Genomic DNA, 7976 nt, shown 5'->3' with positions numbered 1-7976 from the left:
CTTAAAATGTAAATGTAAATGCTGGCTGGCTATCTGAGGGATAGCACTTGGTTGCCTTCTTCTTCCCGTCTGCTTAACTGTGACTAGAAGGAGTTTCTCCCAATGCAGCAGGGCGTTGAAAATGACAGAGGGAAGTTATGCAAGAAATCAGGCACGTACACAGGTGTTTTTTTGTTTTTCTTAAAAAAATTGTTGTCAGTGCAGTTGTTTGCATTGCATCGCACCCGCGTCCCTGTCCCCCGTTGTGCCCTTTTTTGGGAAACAGCACATGCACTTCCGTCCAAGTCTGTCGTGCCCTGCAAGATATCGTGTCTAAATCTATGATCTTTATCTTTCCCTCTCTCTCTCTCTCTCTCTCTCTCTCTCTCTCTCTCTCTCTCTCTATCTATCTCTCTCTCTCTAGTCTCTGCACACACAGCACTAATGGTCACGTACATTTACACACTCTATACTGTATATTGATATTATTTTGCCTTATTGTTTCTGCTCATGTTCATTGTGTTATTAGTCGAAGCTGTCTATACATTTTAGATTCACAAACCCAAAACAAATAAAGAGATGAGGCTCTCTCTGGTCATAATTACAGAGACAATGGAGGCACACTTATTTTACATTTCCAGATAATCCACCATTATTCTAGTCTCACCAGTTGAGACCAATAAACTCAAATCCAATGTACTAGGAACACAAAATCTGACTGGGACAAAACCCGTTTACTCTTGTAACACTGCTGAGTACAATACATGCAAAAATCTAAGTTTTAAGTGACATATACAAATATTTTATAGCCAAAAAAGACAGGAAATTCAATTGACCCCATAATTCTATATCCTATGTGCTGACAGTTTTTTCCAGCACACTTAGCTTTGACTCCTAGACTCAGAACATAGACTCACCACCATTGTTTATGATTCACACCTTCTCTCAAACAGACGGATACTTACTCTGAGAGCAGATTTCTTGCATGAATTTCATACTGTATATATTGTTGTTTTGTGTATGTTTTAAACCCTTTAACACTAAAAGCCCTGGGTGCACATTACTGAAGAAAGTGCCCAGAGTGAGGTCCAGAGATGTCCATTTGTTGATGTTAGTGTAAGAGTATAGTCATTGTATTATATCAATACCATGCAAAAAATAATGAACTGGTTGTGTTTAGCCAGGACTTAAGAATCATTGGAATACCAAATTTTGTAGTTGAAAGAGATTACATATTGAATATAACATAATGATGGACATAATTGGTATAACTGTACAAAAATAAACTGGTCAAATGTGAAGTGAAACAGAACACAAATCTGAAGCAATAATGACATGTAATGACGTATAATTAAACATATATATGCAAGGTCTCAACACTCATCATTTGTAAAAAAACAACAACAAAAACCCCCCCATGAAATCGCTTTAAAAAATCGCTTCTTCTTTCAGTGGCTATGTGCCTTTATGTAAATCCGTCAGTAAAGTCATCAGATAAATCTGTCTGCTCTTATGCTCCACCATGCAAACCACATTCAAAACAAATTGATGTTGTCTCCTGGTATATTACAAGCAATCAAGTTACACAGGAGGAGAAAAATAAGGTCTAATAGACTGAGAGCAAAACTATGTTGTGGCTTACAAATGTAATAAGCCTGTGTACAGGTGTGATGCAGGGTACGTGTCTGTTGTTCATAGGCTGGGTGCGTGCTGCCTGGGCTTCTATTCACATGTAATTGCTTTGATCATGCAAAAAACTGTTATTGTCTGTTTGTCTATGTTGTTGATATCGCCATTATGGTTGAAATGGTAATCTATTCATAACTGTAAGGTCAGTTTTGATTCACCCTCCAGAGGGTAAAGCTATGGTGAGGAGAGCAAATGGGCCATCTGTGCATTTTGGGGGTTAATAGCACCTCAGAACATGACTTGGACATGTTGGCCATCACAAAAGGTGTGGTAGTTATGAAAATGCTTCCATGTGTGATATGAAAATTATAACAATGCTATCATAATAAAAACAGACATTTAGGATCAGTCAAGGAAAGAGAGGGACATGGGTTTCACAACAGCATGTTATTTTATTATGAAGTGTCATATTTCGCCCATGGACCTCTGTTGGGACAACAGGTGTTAAGTAAACTTTTGAAAAATGCAGGCTTTCATTTTAGCCAGGCCCAGGTTCAGTGCAAGCTAGAGTTGTGTGTTATGTCCCCTGTTCACCACAATACCTTTTAACAGCACAGTGCTGCTATCACAACTCATCCAAGTAATCAGGGTCTTGGATAATTAGCCTGGCTGATGAGTAAATAGAGAACATACATGACCACAGCTATATTGAGACATTTGTGGTGCTGCGACATATTAAAGGTCCAGTATGTAACATTCAGGCTTATAAAAGTTTCCTAATGGTTGTAATGACTATGTTTAATCGGTAGCAATTAAGGAATGAGATCCCTTGAAAGAAATATTTCATTTACGAATGCTGTTTTGGATTTGTAAATGAAAAAAATAGCTTTTTAAAATAGAGAAAAAAATGGTGGTGGCTGCCTCTTTGAATTGTGTGCGCATGCAGAAACACAACAACTAATGTCCAACACTACAGGTCCGGGGGTTATATTATTATAAGGGAGGATGTTGCTCTTTGGAACTTCAAACTGAAATCAGCCAAAATTGTCATGGAAAAACAGAGGCGTGTTGCTCCTGTCAAGAATGATCAAGTCAAGATATTTGACAAATGCATTAAGTTAGCCGACTTGCTGCAATAGCCAGTAGAGACGAAGACTAGGCAATAGTGTAATTGCAAATGGAGATAGCTACTTATAATACTATACTTTACTATATTATACTAACCATTGGACCACTGTTTGTACTTCATCCATCCACCGTGCTTCCAATTAGATGTTCGCGAAACACTGGGCTCTGCAATGGCTTTTCCATTGATCATTGCCAACGAAGATCTTGGGCACACTAAACACTATCCTGAAGTCTCCATTTGCAATCTTATTATCTTGGTGTTCATCTCTGCCAGCAATCGCAGCAAGTATCCCTTTATCTTGCACCTTTGCTTGATCCTCCATGATCAACAGCAAAGGACATAACACAAGTAAAATTCGCCATTGATGGTGGTGGTCTTAACATGGAGCACAATGTAAACCATGCTTGGTAGATTAAGCTTTTGTCATAACCTGTTGGCAAGCAAGCAAAAACATGTCTTTTGTAGACTAGTTTTCTCAAACAAATCCTCTGTACATCCTTTATTGATGTTACTGCATGCAGTTTGAACACTTGTTACAGAACTGCATCAAAGACTTCTTTTGAAATGTCCATGTTGCAGAGTAGGCGAGCGAATACCAGGGGAACGTAAACAGAGATGCACAGGGGGAGAGTAAGGGGGAAGGTGATGTTGGAGATGAATGGTTGGTAGAATGGCTATGCACCATCCGTTTTCAACTATTGGCGTAATGAAGGCCAAGTGTAACGTATTGGTCCACCAGACCTTTCACGCATTCGGGACTACCATTAGAGTGGATGGACCTATAATCTAGGCATATACCCAAATGCAAACCTAGGCTATTATTTCAAAAGTAGTCCACTATATGGTATTTTCTGAAAAGTATTCAGCTGTTTGAGAGATGGTGTGAATCCTATTCAACCTGCCCAGTGGTTAGTGTATGTACTTTAGTAGACCAACAAACTGTACTGTAGCAGGAGTCAAAGCTGAGTGTGCTGAAAAACGTTGTCAGTTCATAGGATATGGATTTCTGGGGCTCAATTGAATTTCTTGTCTTTTTCGGATAAAAAATCACTTAAAACATTTTTGCATTTCATTTCCAGGTCTTTTTAACCAAAGGTCTGATATTGACGTTGACTGACAGGTACTCTGTGTAAGTAATGGGACAGTAAAAAAAAAAATCAGATTTTAATTACTATGGGGTTTAAGTAGAGATTTTCAGCTTTTATTTGATGTGCATATAGGTTTCACCATTCAGAAATTACAACACTTTTCATGCATAGCCCCCCTGTTTCAGGGTACCCGAAAGTGATGGGACACATTTATAAAATGTCCAAATTAAGCACTCATTGTTCAGTATTTGGTCTGCAATCTTTTGAATGCAATAACTGCCTGAAGTCTGTGACCCATTGACCCCACCAGATGCTGGTGTCTTCTCTAGTGATGCTCTGCCAGGCCTGTACTGCAGCCATCTTCAGTCGTTGTTTGTTTTGAGGTATTTTTGCCTAAAATTGTATCATCAGGAAATTAAATGCATGTTAAATTAGATTTAAATCTGAAGATTGACTTGTTAAGAACTTTACACTTTTTGGCCCTGAAAAATTCCCTAGTTGCTATGGCAGTATGTTTTGGGTCTCACTGTATGATGAAGGGCCATCCTATGAATTTGGAGGCATTTGCTTGTACTTGAGCAGACAAGATGTTTCTGTACACTTCAGAATACATTCTGCTGCTGCCGTCAGCAGTTACATCAATTAAGACAACCTAGCCAGTTCGGGTGGAAGCTATACATGGCCAAACATTAACACCTCCTCCACTATGTTTCACAGATGAGGTGGTATGCTGTAAATCTTTTGTCAGAGCCTTTTTTCTCCAAACCTTCCACTTGCAACCACTCTGGTACATGATAATATTAATCTTATCTGTTCACAAGACCTTTTTCAGACCTCTGCAGGCTTTTTAGGTACTTTTTAGCTAACTGTAAGTGACCATCCTTTTTGAGGATAATAAGTGGTTTGCACTTTGTAGTGAAGTCTCTGTAGTTCGGCTGGTGACATATTCTGTGGGTGATAGTCTCTGACACATTCATGCCTACCTCCTGGAGCATGCTCCTGATCAGTTGGACAGTTGTTTTGGGGGTGTTCTTAATTATGGTGAGCATTCTTTAATCATCCACTGTAGAAGTCTGCCTTGGCCTACCAGCTTGTTTGCGTTTGCTGAGCTCACCAGTGCTTTTTTATTATTTTTAATGATGTTGCAAACAAATGTTGATTTTGGCAAGCCTAATGAAGGCTTTCTTGAGTTTCATTGACACCGCTTCAGCCCTTATGTTGATAGACACCAAAAGCAGACTCCAAAGGCAAACGGAAAGCCTAGAATCAATACTAGACATTGACAGCTGTCTTATGCCTGCACAAATTATGTGACGGAACACACCTGACTTAGCAGATTGTCCCATTACTTTTGGGTAATTTTCATGGGTTGATGGATATTTGGGCAATATTAGCTGTAATCTCTCCAATCATATGATTTGTGGACTAATCTCCACTGGAAGTATGTCCCCTTAGTTGACCACTGGTTAGCTACATTGTTGCTATCTTATGTTGTAGCCAGCACCAGGCCTACTGTAATTCTAGATAGCACCATAGCGTTGCATGGGTGCTGTTAGCACTTGAGACCATTACCGATATGGTCCCTGTTATGGTGGAAAGCCATGGAGATAAAATTGATAATTGCCAACAACAGTCACTCAAATGTTTGCTTACATTAATTATCTTATGAGTTATTTGGATGGCTATTGTAATCAATGGCCTAATGATAACCTGGGAGGGGAGTAGATAGCACCGACCTCTGAGTTGTGCAGCATTATGGTGGCATTTGTTGTCATATAAACTTAATTTGCATCCAGTAGATTTTACAGTCCATTCGGTCCCATGTATTAGCAGAGACACTTTTCCCTTTGACTTAACATGGGAAGGCGAAGTTTCAAAAAAATAATTTTTATGAAAACTGCTGCATATTCAAACTAATACTAAGACATTTTGATGCACTGCTTTATGTTACTACCACATTTTCTAGTGGCCTTTTGTTGCAAACCAATATGTATTTTTTTGTTATTTGTCTGCAAAACTTAGCTATAAAAGATGCAACATTTTCACACATTTCACACACTGAACAGATCTTTATGATATTTGGCCTATATTTAGTCTGTCACAACTCAAGTATAGTTTTGAGAAATATTCACGGCAAAGAAATTATAGTAGGCAGACTGGCCTTTTTCAATGCCAGGTGCAAGCAATCTTATGTTTCAATAATGTGATAATACGATCTCTGGCTGAACCAAACTGTTTAATTAATCTGGTCATGGTTCTGCCTTGGCACTGCATAATCATGTAATGACTACCTTCAAAACAAGCCCTGAATTGTAAATTAATGAGAGAAAGAGACTTAGTGAACTCTGAAATGTCTGCTGAAAAAAGGTTTGAGGGAGAGATACTCTTAAGGGTCATTAAATGAATACTTTTAGGAATCAGGAATTAAGTATTTTCTCGCTCTTATGTACATAATCAAGGTTACAATAAATATGAATGGTTTTTTTCCAAAATATGTTACAGTGCTTCTCACTATGTTACACACTTGAAAATCACTGTACTGTAAAATATATTATTAGATTCAAGAACCTTTTTTTTCCTGTGAGGGATGTCTTGTGTAGAGCACGATGCAGGATTATTTACAAAGTTGACCCCTCATACTGCACTCCAAGTGAAACCCATAACATTGTGACAGTGCCACAGGGGTTACCATACGTTTTACAGGATTACGTAATGGATCTGCAACAAAGCCTATTTTTCATGAAAGTGGACGGTGTGGAATACTGCCTCAGATAAGCCACAACTCTATATTTTAATGAGGTCTCAGGAGTTCCTGGCCATAAAAACATGTCTTCTCAGATACATTTACTACCACCTCAGCACTGTAATGTCCACAGGCTGTTCGCAACTGTTTGGCCAATGGCAGTCGAGGCTGGTGAAATTAAGGAGGATGAAAGACTAGACAGATAGGTGTGGACTGCAAATTTACGGCAAAGTTTGTTTCAAACATTGTCTAAGACAAATTATTTTAATCTAAAAAGTTTATTAAATACATTTATACTAAAATATTATGGGGAGTGGGACCAGTTCAAGAATAGCTGAGCAGTGTGCAGGATAAACTCATGGATGGATTGTGAGGGCCATTGCATTCAGGGGGAGGACAGGATTTTCCTGAGACAAACTCCACAAATGTGATTGTGTTTTTGTATGTGATTGACTCTGCATACAGAAATGAGATGATTTTACAGGGCTACTCACAGTGCTTGGAGAGGAAACATTAATGCCCCAGGGGATGAGAGGGCACATGGGACATGACTTGAAACTGGTATTTGGAGTAGACTGGTCATGACCTCGGGTTATTGAAGCTGGCAAGATAGATAGGTAATTGCCTGGTTATTATAATAAATTGTATCATGACCAAACAAAAAACAATTTAAAGAAATGAAAATGAACAGTGTATCCTTCTCTCTCTCTTTCTAAATACATGTGTAAGAAGTTATATTCATCTGTCAATAAATGTCTCTCTCTATCCAGAATGTTGCGCCAGAAAGAACTACATGGACAGTCAGTCAGTGAAAACTAGTTAGTTATGATTTTGATTGGATGGTCAGACATCAGTTTGCGATATTTGTCGTCAGAAGCTGCTAATTTTACACTGAAATGAAGTGAAACATAAAAACACGAATTAATGGGGCTTATGGCGCAATTAGGAGGGCCTCCAAATCAGTACCATTTTCCACCATTTGGAACCTACTGCTGAGACCATAGAAAGTGAAATTTCAGTCACTATTTGAATCGATTTAGTTTGTGTGTGTGAGCTGTTTCAGTGCATTTTGTGCAGCAGTTGTACAGCTTATGTACATTATTTAATTTTATTTTATAAAATTCAACGGAAACCCATCCTCCTCTTCCTCAGTGGACCAGCCTCCACTGGACAATGGGGATTCAATGCCCCACTACTCTCAGATTATGAATCCACTGCATGTCCTTATGTATGTGCTGAGATCAAAGAGTGGGAAATGTCAACACTTGTAGTTTTGGAGGGAATTATTAGCTAGTCTTGACTAGTGTTACATTTCAGCTGCATTACATCTCTGATGCACTCTTCTTTGTTGCTTTGCCACCACAGGCAGAAACATTTCAGTTGATAGCTTTCACTTTTCCACTCTATG

Source organism: Argentina silus (assembly GCF_951799395.1).
Source record: "Argentina silus genome assembly, chromosome: 1".
NCBI classification, from domain to species: domain Eukaryota; kingdom Metazoa; phylum Chordata; class Actinopteri; order Argentiniformes; family Argentinidae; genus Argentina; species Argentina silus.
Note: the sequence above shows the minus strand (reverse complement) of the source record.